This window comes from Aotus nancymaae, unplaced genomic scaffold (genome assembly GCF_030222135.1).
Source record: "Aotus nancymaae isolate 86718 unplaced genomic scaffold, 86718_ANA_hifiasm-v0.15.2.pri h1tg000053l, whole genome shotgun sequence".
NCBI lineage: Eukaryota > Metazoa > Chordata > Mammalia > Primates > Aotidae > Aotus > Aotus nancymaae.
Genome location: NW_026988467.1, coordinates 19,024,962 through 19,041,335, shown reverse-complemented (window position 1 = coordinate 19,041,335; position 16,374 = coordinate 19,024,962). Strand labels below are relative to the sequence as shown.

The following is a 16,374-nucleotide window of genomic DNA, read 5'->3' as shown; positions in this document are numbered from 1 at the left end:
CCTTTCCTCCACCTCCACGGAAATTCAGGGGGACGTTGGTCCTGCCAGATGCTCTGCGTTGGTCAATGCCCCCTACCTCCAGGAAGTCCTCCCTGACCAGTCCTGTTTGTCTGTCCTTCTATTCACCACCATTTCACACCCCTGCAGAAACTGATCTCCCAAGCGAAGTCTCCGGCATCCACTATCTGTCTCATTCACTCGACACTTGCACTAGTGTTTGTACAACTGAAGTCCAGTCTGCCCTCGCCGGCTGTGTGGTCTGGTCTGCTCTAACCTTCGATTACTTTATCTACTTCATGGGAATATGAGGTAGACATTCTTTAAGGCGAATTTTGATCCTATATCTGCCACTTCCTGTTTTGAACCTCGGCTTTGCATCTGGCAGATGGAGATCACAGTGCTGGTGTCTGGATGAAATGAGGCCCTCGTGGGAGGGGCTTGGCCCGGGGCAAAGATGGCAGGTACTTCCTGAGCATTGGTGATGGCCTCTTGTGGCCAGGTAAGCACTGGGCTCACAGGCTGCCCCTGGCCCAGAACTCAGGTGTGAAGGTTCCTGCTCCAGTCTCTCTGAGTTGGGGTAAGGGATCCTGGAGGGAAAAGTGGGGTGTCTGCTACATTCCCTAAAACTCTGTTAACCCAATGCTCTGTCACCTTTTGATGCCCCACTTCAGTGTTTTTGCATCCACCAAGTATCTGATTTTGATTGCTCCACTTTTTCTTTGTTGTTTAGCTAATTGGCTTAAAGACATTCATACTCGATTTGGGGGTGATTAAATAAGGATCTCTTAACTACATGGTGTTTTGGTAGGAGATTGGTGTCCCTTAAAATTAATTAATTTACTTTGGAACAGTTCAGTACAATGTTTCTAATTGTTTTAGAGTTTAAGATCAAGTCACCAAAAGTAATTTTAGTTAATTAACCTTAAAGTGTATTATTTGAGGGAAATTTTCAGTTTTGTTTTTAGTTGCAAGGCAACTAAAGAGATGTAAAACCACCCCCAAAGTGGGAGCCACTGTAACAGGCAAAAGGCTCAAACGTTCAGGCATTTGTGCTGAGGACAGAGGCTGCCTCCTTCCCCCAAGGGGTTGATGTGGGGTCCTGAGGGGGGCTCTCAGGACACCCCAAGGAGAATTGAAAGTTGGGAGCAAAGAGAAGGGGTACTGTGGTCTCCCAGTTGTTCCCTCAACCTTTGCAGGGCAGGGCAAATTAGAGCTGGGGGTGAACACTATAGGTGCAAGTCACTTAGGTGGGGACAGAGAAGACCAAAATCTGAGCAGAGCTGTAGCAGCATCCTTGCCTCTTATTCCTTCATCCACCCCTCCATCCATTCATCTATCTAGTCAAATTTGCTCACCCACAACCTTTCATCCCTTCAATCTAACCATCCACTCAGCCACCCACCCACCCACCCATCCATCCATCCATCCATCCACCCATCCACCCAACCACCCATCCATCCATCCATTCACCCACCCATCCACCCACTCATCCACCCACCCACCCAACCATCCATCCATCCATCCACCCATCCATCCACCCACCCATCCACCCATCCATCCACTCATCCACCCACCCATCCACCCACCACCCATCCATCCATTCATCCATCCATCTACCCATCCACCCACCCACCCACCCATCCATCCATCCATCCACCCACCCATTCATCCATCCACCCATCCATCTATCCATCCATCCATCCACCCATCCACCCATCCATCCACTCATCCATCCATCCATCCAGTAAAATTTGTTCACCCACCACCTTTCATCCCTCCAGTCTATACATCCACCCACCCTCCCACCCCCCTACCCATCCATGCACCCACCCATCCATCCATCCATCCATCCATCCATCCATTCATCCATCTATCCTTCCATCCAGTCAGCCAGCCAGCGAAGTTTGTTCACCCACCACCCTTCATCCCTCCAGTCTATCCTTTCACTTAACCACCCACTCATCTATTCATCCATCTATCCATTCAATCACTGACCCACTCAATCACCTACCCATTTATCCATCCATCAACTCAATCACCCATTCATCCATCAATCTATCCATTCATCCATCCATCCATCTACTCAATCACCAATCTATCCATCCACTCAATCATCCATCCATCCACTCAGTCCTCCATCCACCCATCCATCCATCCATCCATCCATCCATCCATCCATCCATCCAATCACTCATCCATCCATCCAGTGAATACATTTTTTAAAGAGTAAAATAGAAGTAACAGTAAGATCCCTGGGGTAGGTAAAAACAGAGTTTGAGGATTTGAAAGAGGAATGCTGTGACTGAAAGTGTTGAGTAAAAAGCAAAGGGAGGAAGAGCTGTTTGAGAACCTGGGCGGGGGCCAGGCAGTGCTGGGTCTCATGTGGCCTGAAGTCTGGGTTTGGGGCCTGAGGCCAAGCAGAAGCCACTGGAATCCCAGACCCTGAGGTCTCTGCAGTAGCCTTGGTGCCACCACCAATGACCCAGCAGCTGTGGCAGAGGCAGGAGCTGGGAATGGGAGAAGAGGGTTGGGTTTGGAATCTGTAGACCTGGGTATGGGTTGGGCTCTGCTTCTAATTGTCTGTGTGACCTTCCCAGGCCTCTGTCTCCTTATTGGCAAAGTGGACATGATCTTTCTACCTCCTGGTTTGCTGCGAGAAGCAAATGAAATGATGGTTGGGAGGTGCACAGGTGAGGTTATGAGAAGCCAGAGAAATGCAGATACGCCGGAAGCAGCTGGTGCAGAGAGGGGCGGAGAGTGTGGGCGACTGGCTCAAGTGGTGCAGGAGGCAGAGTGGGATGTGCCAGACTCTTGGCCTGCCCGGGGGCTCTAGCTGTGAGGTTGGAGCAAAAGATGGGAGCAGAGATGGGCAGGCAATTGCACTTAACAGAAAAACCCTATTCCACTGGCTCAGGGGAATGAGTGGGGAGTTTCATAACAGAATACTTCAAGAAAGGTTTCCATCTGCCCCTCTGCCCCTGCAGGTGGGAGCCACCACCTTTAACTGCGCTATTTGGATCCAGCTAGGAACCTCATCGCAAAATGAGGATGGTTGGGTGGCTACGGGTAAAGTAGAAAACATCCTTCTCTCCCCTCACCCTTGATTTGTTCCAGAAAAGTATTTAAGGCTGATGTCAAGTACCTGGCACACAGCGAGGGTTCATTCATCCAACATTCTCCAGAGGTCCTGAGTGGTCAGCCCTGTGCCCTCCCACCCGCCTTGGCCTGGCAGAGGCCCCGTTGCTCCTTTCCCCTGGGACTCAGTGGGCTTCGAGGAAAGTAGGAGCAGTGACTTGGGTGGAGGAGGCTGGGGCGCCATACCCTGGCAGCTGCCCCAGGATAATCTCTCAGAGATCTGAGCTGGGCTGTGAGGCACTGAAGCTTGTGCTGGATTCGGGAGCATCCTGGAATCCGAGATGACTGTTTCTTTCCATCTACTCATGGCCTTTGCAAGCATTTGCTGAGCACAGGTTCTGGCTTCCCTAAGTGTGGGGGCCTGGCTGGAGGCCCCCGGGCCTCCGATTGGCCTGAACACCTGGCTTACTGAGCCCAGGGCTGGGGAGAGAGGAGAGGGTGAGGGTAGGAGGTGTTGTCCCAGACAGACAGACAGACAGACAGACAGAGCTAAGATAGCCTCCAAGCTTAGTCACCATTTCAACTTTTCACATCTGAACCTAAGACAGCATATGTCAAACTCAGACCCTGCCCAGACTCCCACACCCCCCTCACCTCTCTGGGCCTCTCTCCATCCCCCACCCCTGCCTGGAGTTTATGGATGACTCCCAACCTTACCCTGACACTGTGGGATCCTCACTTCCTGTGTTTATCTTGGAAAGGGACGGGGCTCTCTCCTCTCACCCACCCAGTCGGCTGACAGAGCCACCCCACACAGGTTACAGCGTGTGTTCATGTGCGCATCGTGTGTGTGTGTGTGTGTGTGTGTGCGCGTGCACGCACGGGCACAAGGGTGAAACAGGGCACCTATGTGGGGCCAGGAAGCCTTGCTCTTTGTCATTCCAGGGTCTGTGGTGTGTGCGGGCTCTCCCTCGTGTGGGTGCCTGAGTGCGTGTGGGGGGCAGCACACAGGCATTGGGGTCCTACCAGGTGCACCCTCAGCACCGCCCCTTTCTGTCCTCACTGCATCCCCATTAGTGATGCCCCCATTTTGCTGGGGAGAGAGATAAGGCTCAGAGTGGTGAGGTCACTGAAGCAGAGACAGAGAGCTGCTGAGTGGGTGGAGGAGAGTCTAGAACACAAGACATTCCTTTTTTTTTTTTTTTTTTTTTGAGAGAGGATTTCACTCCGACACCCAGGCTGGAATGCAGTGGCATGATCTCAGCTCGCTGCAACATCTGCCTCCCATGTTCAAGCGATCCTTCCACCTCATCCTCCCGAGTAGCTAGGACTACAGGCGCGAGCCACCACGCCTGGCTAATTTTTGTATTTTTTGTAGAGATGCAGTTTCTCCATGTTGCCCAGGCTGGTCTCAAACTCCCTGACTGAAGGAATCCGCCTGTCTTGGCCTCCCAAAGTGCTGGGATGATAGGCATGAGCCACTATGTCCAGACTCCCCGTCAACTTTTTGGTCTTAATTGTTGTGTTATTTTTTCCCAATTAGGAAAATTAAAAGTGCAAAGAAGAAAATGAAAATCATCCATAACCCCACTAGAGATAGCAGTTCTTCACATCTGTGTACCTGTGTGCCCAGACTTTCCTCATGCATGGCAAATACACACACATAACTCATTTACTTAAAAAAACGGAATTGTATATAGAATTCTTCTTTTCTTCCCTCCCTCCCTTCTCCCTCCTTCCTCCCTCCCTCCCTTCCTCCCTCCCTTCTCCTTCCTTCCTCCCTCCCTCCTTTCTCTCTTCCTTCTTTCCTTCCTTCCCTCCCTCCCTCCTTCCTTTCTTTTTTACTTTTTATTATAGAAAAACTCAGCATATACAAAAGTTTAAAGAATAGCATAAAGAACCCTCAACACACATTTTTAAAGCCTTTTCTCTCCTCTCATTCATGTAAACAAATGAAGACTTGTGCCGTGACTTCTGCCCACATGTGAAGTCCTGACCGTCAGCCATGTAGCTGGTGGGAGTCCTGAGGCACCGCTTTGTGATTTGTCTGGTTAACGGCACGAAGGCTGCACAGCTGTTCCTTCCCTTTCCATCCCAGCTCCCCCCGGCTCCACCAGCTGGTTATAAGCACTCATTTCTGGTCTCCTGAGCCCAGGCAGGGGCTGGCACAGGGTTGAGGTGGTCAGTCTGGGTGCACTGCCTGTCAGAAGTCGCTGACCTTGCCCCTGATTACTTCCTCAGGAGGCATCCCTCGAAGGAGAATGATCCAGACCAAGGGGCACAGAGGCTACAGAAGCCCCTGCTCCTGCTGCCATGTGGCCCTTCCCAGAGCAGAATTTATAGTTCACTGTCCCATCCACCTGCCCACCTTCCGCCTGCAACACAGGAGAGGGTCCAAGTTGTCCCGCCCCCTGGAAACACTAGTGGTCCCTCTGCAGACCAGGAGAGGGCCAGAGGGGTCTGTGGGTGGGAGCTGACGCAGAGAAAGCCTCTCCCAATGCCTCTCCCGTGGTGGTATCCTAGTCCCCACAGTGGTTCCCTATGGGGCGCTCTGGCTTTCTTCCCTCTGGGATGAATCCCTATCTTCCCCACCTGGAAGGAAATCTGCTCAGGGAGTGAACAGATGAATCCACCCTTAAGTGTCACTGCCTGATGTCTATGTCCTCCCCCGTAGCGCTCACATGTGACACACGGGAGAGTCGTGAGCAAGGCTCCTGGGTGCTCAGGCAGTCCGGGGCCATGGTGCACAAGCAGACCGTGTCCAGGCTGCAGCTGAATACACTCAGCCTCAGCGTCCACATCTGCACAATGGAAATAACCCTTGCCCTGCCTTACTGGGTGGTTGTGAGGATTAAATAAAGTCTTAGGTGGAAAATGCTTTGTTCCTGGGAAGAACTAAACATCATTTGCTGTTATCATCAGAAGGGCTAATGCCTGGGCCCAGGGCAGTGAGTCGGTGGCAGAGCTGGCCCCATTCACCCAGAGGATGAAAGGAACACATCCTCATGGAGCCTTCAGATAATCATAAAATCATTCAATAAGCTATAAGTGATAATAATTATAATGTAATCAACAATCTAATTGATATCATGAAAGTGTGAATTCATTAAGTCATCTATAATCCCTACAACACATGATTATAAAGTGTGCCAAGTACATTAGGAAGACAGGACTGGACTGGGTTACCAGTCGGAGGCTCTTGGAGGAGGTGTCATTCAATCCGAAACCTGAAGGCTGAGGAGGTCTTTCGAGGGCTGCGGAGGTCTTTCAAGGGCTGCGGAGGAGAGCGTTCCAGCGGCGTGGGCAGTGTACGCAGAGGCCCTGGGTGGAGGGAGATGAGCTTGCTGAGTTTCAAGGAACAGAAGGAAGCCTGAGTGGCTGGAGCAGAGTGAGCAAGGAAGGCAGAGTCCCCAAGGCAGTGCTGGAGGGGCCCGGGGCCATTTGGCATCACCCCTCCTGACTTTAGGCTCTGCCAAGGCCCCCTTCCTGGCATGCCAGTCCATCGCCCCCAGAAACAGGGCTCTCTGTTTCCTTTTGCCTCCTGAAGTACTTCGTCCGAGGCCTTGCACTAGGGCCCCGTGGAAGCCCCAGACCCTTGGGTGGGCAGGAGCCTTCTGGACTTCTCCAGACGTCCAGCCCTGACTTTGCCTTGACTACAGTGTGCAGTGGGCCTGCGCCAGGCCAGGGCCGGGGGAGGCCGGCTTCCTTCTTGCTTTCATCTACAGGCAAGATCTCTCTCATCGTATCTGTTGTTTTTAAGCCATGTGTTGGGCTGTGGACAGTGAATGAGAGTTCAGAAACACACACCTATAAATCTGCGCGGAATGAAAGAAAGGTGCAAGCATCAGGGCGTGTGACGCCCCAAGGGCCCCCTCTTACCCCGTCCATCTGAGGACTCCTTGAGGTCTGGTGTCAGGGGACAAGCTAAGAAAACTGAGGAACAGGAGTGGGTGGCAGACAGATGAGGCCTGGAAGGAAGCCCAGAAATATCAAACCCAGCACAAGATGGGTGGGGACTTGCTCGGCACGTTTGGCCAGAGACAGAGCAGAATCAGGGTCTCTGACTCCGTTCCGTGCAGGACCTGAGCACGGACTGGATGCTGGACCCTGGAAGGAATGAACGATCGCTGTGAGAAATGCCCTGGCCGAGCAGAGCCAGGAACTCTGGGCCAGTTGGGTGACCTTGGGCAAGTCTAGACCTCTCTGAGCTTTCCGTCTTTCTCCTCTACAAAATGTTTCTGCCAGTGATGTTGGGAGGTTCTGAAATCCCATGAAACCACCCATGTTAAGGGGCACTTTGAGCTGCTGTGTCTGTGCAAGTCTCAGAATCCTGCATTTAAATTATTTGTTATTGTTCAGACTCCATGTTTGGATCCCCTTCCACGAACACTCCCTTTGTGGAAGCCATCTTTCTCTTCTGGATTTCCCCTCTGAAGTCCCCTTCCACACTCTCTCATGGAAGCCTGTCTTCCCCTCCTAAACTCTATCTCTCTCTATTCCCTTCCACTCAGGGTGGAAGCTGCTTTCCTCTCCTGGATTCCATCTTTCTGGATTCTCTCACTCAGTGTGAGAATTAGCTGTTTCTTTCTCTCTCTCTAAATAAATCACTTTCTGCAAACAAACAAATAAACAAAAATTATTTGTTATCGTTTAACCAGTCAGGCATGGGGCTTCATCCTTGCAGGTACATTCCATTTCTGTCTAGCTTGAGTTAAAGGTGGAGGACTGGGCAACAGACTGACTCACGGGACCCACGAGCAAACAGTTCAGCATTAATCCTGCATCTGCTATCTCCTCCTATGCCTCCACTGATGGGCAGCTCACCACCATACGAGGCTGCTGTTTTCCATGGCAAAATAACTCTGATGGGTTGTAAAGCGCCTCCTACACCAAGCTACAATCGGCTCTCGCTCCTGCCACCACTAGAGCTGCAATGATCCTAGTTACTCACCCATGTTCACGGTGATTCTTCTAGAATCCTCTGGCTTGAGTATGCTGCGCTGCCTGCTCCCAGAACCCAGGCTGACTCTAATTTCTTTCTGAAGGCTTTCTCTTCTCTTGAGTTTTCTACAATGATCATGTGCTGCTTTTTCTATTTTTCAAATAGATTATATTATTTGTGATAACCAATCAACACAGAATGTAAGAAGAGGAAGTGGAAGCCTCCTCTTGTTTTTCTCTCTCTAAACCTGGCTTCATGCAAGACCCGGGGGCACCTTCCTGCCGGCTTTTCTCTCTCTTTGGTTATGTACTGTTCGGAACCGCTGAATAGCACTGAGCACGCAGCAGGCAGCACAGAGGAGGCTTGAGAGCACTGGCGCAGAAGCCTGACTGTGGCCTGGTCTTGAATCCTACCCCTTATCCTCAGTCTGCTCATCTGTAACATGGGGTCATTAGGGTTCGGGGTCATTAGGAGGATCATTAGGAGGATCGCATGAGTCCATGCACACAGAGTGCTCAGACCAAGGCTGGGTGCACGTGAGAGGTCACAGGTGTTTTGCTTTGTTTGTTTGATTAAAAACGAATGGGACCACATGTGCATTTCGTTCTGTCGCTTGGATGTTCATCATGGATGGCTCTCCGTGTGAGCTCAGGTAGGCCTGTCTCATCCTGTGAACGCCTGCAGAGCTGCTGTGTGACCACACATGCTATATCCACGTTTAAGATCAGGAAAAGTCACTTTTAAGAAAGGCCCCAAGGTGAGGTCCTCAGGCAGCCTTCTGCCGCTGTTGGTGTCACTTCGTCCCAAGGAAATCCTTTCCTTCTCTCCTTGGTGGCCCACAGCAGCCCTGAGCAGGTCAGGCCAGCTCCAAGAAGTGGGAACCAGGCTCTGACCCAGAAGACAGCTGTGGGGAGAGGGTGGGTATAGATAAGAAGTGAACAGGCTCCTCCCAGTGTGGCCAGAACCCCTCAGACAGGATCACGTGGGCAGGGCTAGTCAGAGAAGGCTTCCTGGAGGAGGCAGGGTCTGAGTGGGGTCTTGAAGAGTAGGAGAGAGCCGAACAGACAGAAGCGGGTTGGGGAAGAGACACTTGTGGCAAAGACAAGCTGTTTGGGCTGGGGAGGAGTTGGGGTGTCTAGAGCTAAAGGGCCACATAAGGGAAGACGGGGAGGACCTTGAGCACGAGGATGCACGTGGGTTTGCCCTGCCAGCAGTGGGGAGCCACAGAAAGTTCTGGATGATAACAAATGATAACGTTCTGTGTGACTCTGAGAAGGCTCTAAACCTCTCCAGGCCTCAGCTGCCTGTGGATGCTGGAATAGACCCGAGGGAAGCAGAGAGGACTACTCAGGGGCAGGAACTGGGGATCAGGCTCTGCTTCCTCTAATGAAGGGGACCCAGAAGTGTGGGGGCAGTCCCAGAGGTCAGTCTCTGCCTTCAGATCCCCACTCCACAGCATTCAACGTTTCCTTTCCTTTTAACCTGCCTGCTTTCCAGAGAAATCTGATTTTGTGAACATGTTTTCTTAGCCAGGGGAAGTGAGCACCATGCAAACAGCGAAGATGGCTGCGTGTGATAAGGGGCTCAGCTGCTCCAGCGCGGCCCGGAGGGAAGAGGGGTGGTTGCTGCTGGCTGCCTTCGGTGCAGAGGAGACACATGGGCTCAGAATGTCTGAGCTGGAGGGGGCTTGGGAAGTATCTAACTCACAGATGGGGAAGCAGGGGCCCAGCCAGGGAAAGGCTTTCCCAGCCAGCACGGAGGGCCTGACTCTGCTGGGGCTCATGCCCCACACTCCAGCTAGAGGGGCTGCAGTGGGACTCTCATTCTCTCTGCAGCAGGCTGGGCTGGTTAAACCCATGCTGGGATTCGGAGTCTGGCCGGTGGTGGCCCTGCTGGCTCCTCTCTGGTAGATCTCACTTGAGGTTGAGAACAGGGAAGATGAGGGTGACGGAGGAGAAGGTATGCCCTCCACCCCACCTTGGTTTTGAGTTGTGATGAGAAAGGGACAGGGAAAGATGCGGTCCAAGCTGTTGTCATGGAGACTGTGCAAGACCCAGGGCCCTGGAAGGGCTGCCTTGGGGCCCAGGTGACAGTCAGCAAGCTGGAGTTGCCCTAAGCCCACTCCTTGACCACCTCCATGACAACATGGCAAATGTGGCAGCTGGAAGCTCAGGGTGACCAGGGTGGAGGGTGGCCACATGTGGTGCAGCATTTTTTCGGGAGCGCCTGTGGCCGATGCAGTCGCAAGGCATCTCACCAAGACTTGAAGAAAACTCCTGGCCGTGGGTTGGGTACCACCGTGGAGGATGCTAGGAGTAACTGGCCTTCCGGCTGGGGCTGGCGGAGGGTGTTTGGAGCGGATGATGTCTAAGAAGCTTCTTCATCTGGATATCAACATAAGTGTGACGTAGGTACCTACAGGCTGGTGAGGCCGGGGCACAGTGGAATTCCAGCGAGTGGCCATCCTCTACACTCTGCAGCAGGCCCAGAGACCCCAGGTCTGCTTTCAGCAAGAGCACACCTCCTTTGCCCTCTGGAACTGTGCTAGGAGTTTTCACAACCTGAGGGGGTTGGTGTTTTGTTCCATTTTCGAGATAAGGAAACCAAATCTAGGCTGCTGTGCAAGTGACCACACGAGTGACTTTCCTTTCCTGTCAACAAGGTTGAGCTTTCTCTGGAAGCTGTTAGTGGTGGAATTTCTGACGTTGGAACAGACTAACAGCAAAGGACATTGCTGGGCTATTTGTGCTGCTGGGGGCACCCACAGCTACAGCTGAGCACCAGGAAAGGGCGCCAACTTCCTTTGCAGACCCCCTGTTCTACCCCCTTCCGTGACTGTGGGAATCAGGGATGTAGGGTGTTTTCCTACATGATTTCATCTTCCTGAGGATCATTCTGCAGAGAACGGGCTGCCCCCAGGGAGGCCCAGTCACTTCCCATCCCCGCTATTTCTTGGGCAGTAAGATGCCAAGTTCTGTTCAGTCAACATCCCGCACACCAGACTGGCACCGCCATAACATTCTGACCCGACTTAACCTTAGACAGTGAGCCCCACACTTTCCTCCTCCCAGACATTATTCTTTTGAATCCCCTTTGGGCAACCTCTCTGAACCTCAGTTTTCCCAGCTGTAAAATAGGGATTCATAGCGGCAACACCTCATAAGCCTGTTCTCTTTCTCCAAGGCCTGACGTTGTCACTGAACAAACTCAGAGACAGAGGTTCAGCCAGGTGCTGTGGCTCACTCCTATAATCCCAGGACTTTGGGAGGCTAAGGCGGGTGGATCATTTGAGGTCAGGAGTTTGAGACCAGCCTGACCAACATGGCAAGATCCCATCTCTACTAAAACTACAGAAAGCTAGCTGAATATGGTGGCAGATGGCTATAATCCCAGCTACTCAGGAGGCTGAGGCAGGAGAATCACGAACCCAGGAGGCGGAGGTTGCAGTGAGCCAAGATCATGCCATTGCACTCCAGTCTGGCGACAGAGCGAGACTCCATCTCAAAAAAAAAAAAGAAAAGAAAAGAGAGATGGAGGTTCACTTGCTTCCCATCTTATGAGCTCTCACTCAAGTTCCCTGTGTGCTTCCCATCCAAGCCAGGGCCACCAGCAGCCCCCAAGAGATCATGCAGCACTCTGGACCAGAATCCTGATACCTTTACTTACCTGCTTACTTACCATGATCTTAGATAAGTCCCATAGCCGCTCAGTGCCTCAGTTTCCACAATGTGTAGAATGGGGACGATAACAGTACCCACCTCGTAGGATGAAGTGAACCTCAGCCCAGGGCCTAGTGTTCAATTGCTACACAGTACGTGCCAGCCATGAGTGCAGCTGGGAAGCGCAGTGAATACGGGGAATGGAAAGCGTTTCATCCCCGGGGAGGCCACATCAATCTCACTTTATTAGATCATAAGTGCTTTTAACAAGGCAAACAGCAGAAGGCAGGCAGCCCGCCAGCCAGGGCTAAGAACCCAAGTCCAGTGCTCCAAGACCCTGGACATCAAAACAACAACGCAAAAGGCTGAACATCAAAGAGTGAACAGCGAGTCCAAACATTTCCCTGTGCTCTTATCTTAATTAAAGCAAGTCATACACAGAGTTTTGGATGACACAAGTTGAAAAGCCAGGGTCTGGTTTTATTAGCTTTCACTGACACCCACAGAGAAGTCTGTGACTTGCCCAAGGTCACCCAGCACCCTGGGGCCAGAGTTGGGGTCCAAAACCAGGCCTCAGCTGATGGAGCCAGTGGGCCTTTCATAACCTCCCTGCCCCCACCCTAACCTGAGCTACGGAGACCCAGGGTTGTCATTTCAGGGGAGAGGTCTCAGTTCATTCGTCCAGCTAGACATTGAATGAATCATGTCTATTGAAGGCCTTCTGCCTTCTAGGCATTGTTCTAGGCTCTGGAGATACAGCAATGAGCAAGAAGATCTAAATGGGCGGGGAAAGCAGACGTCAGCAAACAGTTATGTAGATAACCACAGTCACACGTTACATGATGATGTTTTGGTCAGCACTGGGTTGCGTATATGGCAGTGGTCCCATAAGATTATAATGGTGCAGGCACTTTGCCGACGCCACCACCGGGAGCCCCATGCTACCGGCCACGGTCAACCCCACCATGTTCTCCGACATGGTCATCGATGGCGAGCCCTTGGCCCCCTTCTCCTTCGAGCTGTCCGCAGACAAGTTTCCAAAGACAGCTGAAAAAGTTCATGCTCTGAGCACTGGAGAGAAAGGATTTGGTTATAAGGGTTCCTGCTGTCACAGAATTATTCCAGGGTGTATGTGTCAGGGTGGTGACTTCACATGCCATAATGGTACTGGCGGTAAGTCCATCCACGGGGAGAAATTTGATGATGAGAACTTCATCCTAAAGCATACAGGTCCCGGTATCTTGTCCACGGCAAATGCTGGACCCAACACAAACGGTTCCCAGTTTTTCATCTGCACTGCCAGGACTGAGTGGTTGGATGGCAAGCATGTGGCCTCTGGCAAGGTGAAAGAGGAATGAATGTAGTGGAGGCCATGGGGCGCTTTGGGTCCAGGAATGGCAAGACCAGCAGGAAGGTCACCATTGCTAACTGTGGACAACTCGAGTAAGTTTGACTTGTGTTTATCTTCACCACTCGACCACTCCTTCTGTAGCTCAGGAGAGCACCCCTCCATGCCATTTGTCCGCAGTATCCTAGAATCTCTGTGCTCTCGCTCAGTCCCTTTTGGATTCCATGTTTACCTTGTTCCCTTCCATGCCCAGCTGGATTGCAGTTAAGTTTATGATTATGAAATAAAACTAAATAACAAACAAACAAAAAAGATTATAATAGTTCTGAAAAATTCCTATCACCTTGTGACGCCCTAGCAATACAACTCATTACCTTTTCCATATTTAGATACACAGATTCTTACCATTGTGTTACGATTGCCTGCAGTATTCTGTACAATAACATGCAATACAGGTTTGTAGCCTGGGAGCAGTAGGCTAAGCCATAGAGACTAGGAGTGAGGTAGGCTCTGTCATCTAGGTTTGTGTAAAGCACTCTGTGATGTTTACGCAATGACAAATGGCCTAGGGCTGCGTTTCTCAGAATGTATCCCCATCACTACACGAGGCATGGCTGTGTTTTGTTGCTATTGTAAATGCCATTTCTTATGTCCCTTCTCTCTGAATCTGGGCTTGACCAACAGACTTCAATGAAAGTGTTGCTGTAATGCTTTCCAGTCCCAAAGCTACTTTCCCTTCTCCTGGGATGCTCACATCTGAAACCCGGCTGCCATGGTGTAAGGAAGCCCAAGTTGCCCTGTCCAGAGAACCAGGTGGGGAGAAACTAGTCAAGCCAGTCATTACTGTGGAGAGGAATCCCCCAGCCCCCGTCAGCCAGCCCTGGCAGCCACCTACACCACCACGTGGAGCAGAGCAAGATCAGCTGGCTCTGCCCGCTCTGCCCAGATTGCAAATTCATGAGCCAAACAAAGGATTGTTGTTTTGAAGCCGTTGAGTTGCAAAGTGGTTTGTTATGTAGCAAGAGACAACTAGAGTGCCACCTTTTACCCTCACAGGGCAGCATAGGCCCAATTATGAGCCCCATTTTATAGACAAAGAAACTGAGGCTCAGAGGGGTAACATGGCGAGCTCAAGGTCACACGGGTAATGAGTGGCAAAGCAAGATTAAGTAACAACTTCTGTATTTTATCCACACTACCCGCTACTGGCAGCGCAACAGCATGGCAACTGGGAGGTTTCCATTAACGCCATTCTCACTCAAAAGCAGGAAACGCCAAAGGGGGATTCTTGGGCATGGTGAGGTGACTGGGGAGACAGTGGCTGAGCAGGGGCACTTACAATGGTCTTAGGGTCCTCCCAAGTGTACCAGGTAGATGGAAGTCACTCGTTGTTTTGTAAGGAGAGGCCACGGGGGCCTTTTGAGATGAGAAATACAGGCTTGTTTGCCTGATCGGGGACCTCTGTTTCCCCATCTGCGATGGGGGATGGGAAAACCACCCCTGTCCTGTTCCATCCAGTGTTGGACATGAGCGGCCCCCTTGTCAGCTGCTAGCATTCCATTTTGAAAGAAATGAATAATAGCAGAGACTCCCACAATGAGAATTTTTAATGCAAGAACGTCCGTGGAGAGCAAGAGGGAGAGGGCAAGGCCCGCTCCTGAAAGCTTTGTAAGCAAAGCCCGCCCCCCTCAAATGTGTTGCTTCTGAGGCTGGAAGCAGTGTGAAAGATCCAACCTGTGAGGGAAGCGGGGCTCTGACTCTGGTCCCAGCTCTAATCCTGACCTACTGTGTGACCTCGGGCATGTCACTGTCCCTCTTTGGTCCTTATATGTACAATGAGAGGTTGGGCCAGCTGATCTGGAAGATCCTGACAGTGTCCAATAGGCAGGAATGGACAACTCAAAGAAACTGAGAAGCTCCTCTACCCCCCGACCCCGAGAGCATGCAGAATTTAGCAGTCAGTGAGGAACCAATCAATCCCTTGGGCCGTTCTAGAGGTAGTGACGTAGGTGAGCTCCACCAGGCAAATTCTTCTCCTCCCCCTCCTCCCCTTCCTTCTCCATTGTCATCATTATTATTTATTTGCCTTTCAAATGGGCCACCCAGAGCTCTTTATAAAGATAAAAATATCATAATTCAAAGCCTCCACCAGCAACCCGATCCCATCTGTGTGATGGACGGTTGCACAGGATCACTTTGTTCTTCCCAACTCTGACTCCTTCAGAGCCTTATAAAATGAGAGCATGCACTTTCAACCTTCAATTGAAGATGATGCCGATGCCCTTGCTGAGGGTGGTGGCTGTCAGTTACCGGCACGGGCCCTGTGCCGGGCACCATGTATAGGTATAGCATGGTCTTATGTGCTCTTCTCAATAACCTTACAATGTAGCCAGCTAGCATTACTTTATATTTTTTTTGGAGACAGGGTTTCGCTCTGTCACTCAGGCTGGAGTGCAGTGGCATGATCATGGCTCACTGCAGCGTCATCCTCCCAGGCTCAAGTGATCCTCCTGCCTCAGCCTCCCGAGGAGCTGAAACTCCAGGCATGCACCATCACACCTGGCTAACTTTTTAATTTTTGTAGAGACAGGATCTCCTTATCTTGCCCAGGCTGGTCTTGAACTCCTGAACTCAGGGGATCCGCCCACCTCAGCCTCCCAAAGTGCTGGGATCACAGGCATGAGCTGCCACATTCAGCCTCATTTTACACAGATGAAGAAACTGAGGACTACAGAGGGAAAGTAACTTGTCCGTGGTTGCAGAATTAGCGACTGGGATTGAGACCCAGGTGGCCGAACTCCAGAGCCTCGATTCTGAATTATTAGGCTATTTGCTTCCCAGCAGCGACAACAACAACTGCTACTGTTACTATTACCCACTACTTCACTGAGCACTTACTATGTGCCAGGCACGGAGCTCAGGGTTTTAATTCTGTTCTAGCAAATCCATGCTGCAGAGCAAATCAGTCCAAAGTTGATGAGAACAATGAGTGATGTTTTTGTGTTCGTGCATCTGTAATTTGGATGGGGCTCAGTGGAGACTACTCGTCTCTGCCTCAGGTGGGATGATTCCAAATGCCTGGACGAGCTGGGATCTGGCTGGATAGCTCCCTCCCTCTCTTCCTTCAGGTCAGGGTCTCCAGCATGGAGTCCCCGGGGTCATCAGTTTCTTACATGGTGGCTGGGGGCTCCCAGAGACGAACACAGAAGCAGCAAGTTCCTTCTGCCCTAGCCTTGGAGGGTGGCGATGTCATTCCTGCTGCGTTCTGTTGGGTACAGACAAGCATAATATGGGTCCAGATCCCACGGGGAGGGGCAGTGAGCCCTCCATCACGGTGCTTTCTTTATCTG

The 16,374-nt window shown here is 51.4% G+C and overlaps 1 pseudogene; it reads left to right on the top strand.

The window, feature by feature from the left end:
• The first annotated feature begins 12,806 nt into the window (after positions 1 to 12,806).
• Positions 12,807 to 13,123, top strand: LOC105708349 (peptidyl-prolyl cis-trans isomerase A-like; annotated as a pseudogene).
• Positions 13,124 to 16,374: the final 3,251 nt, after the last annotated feature.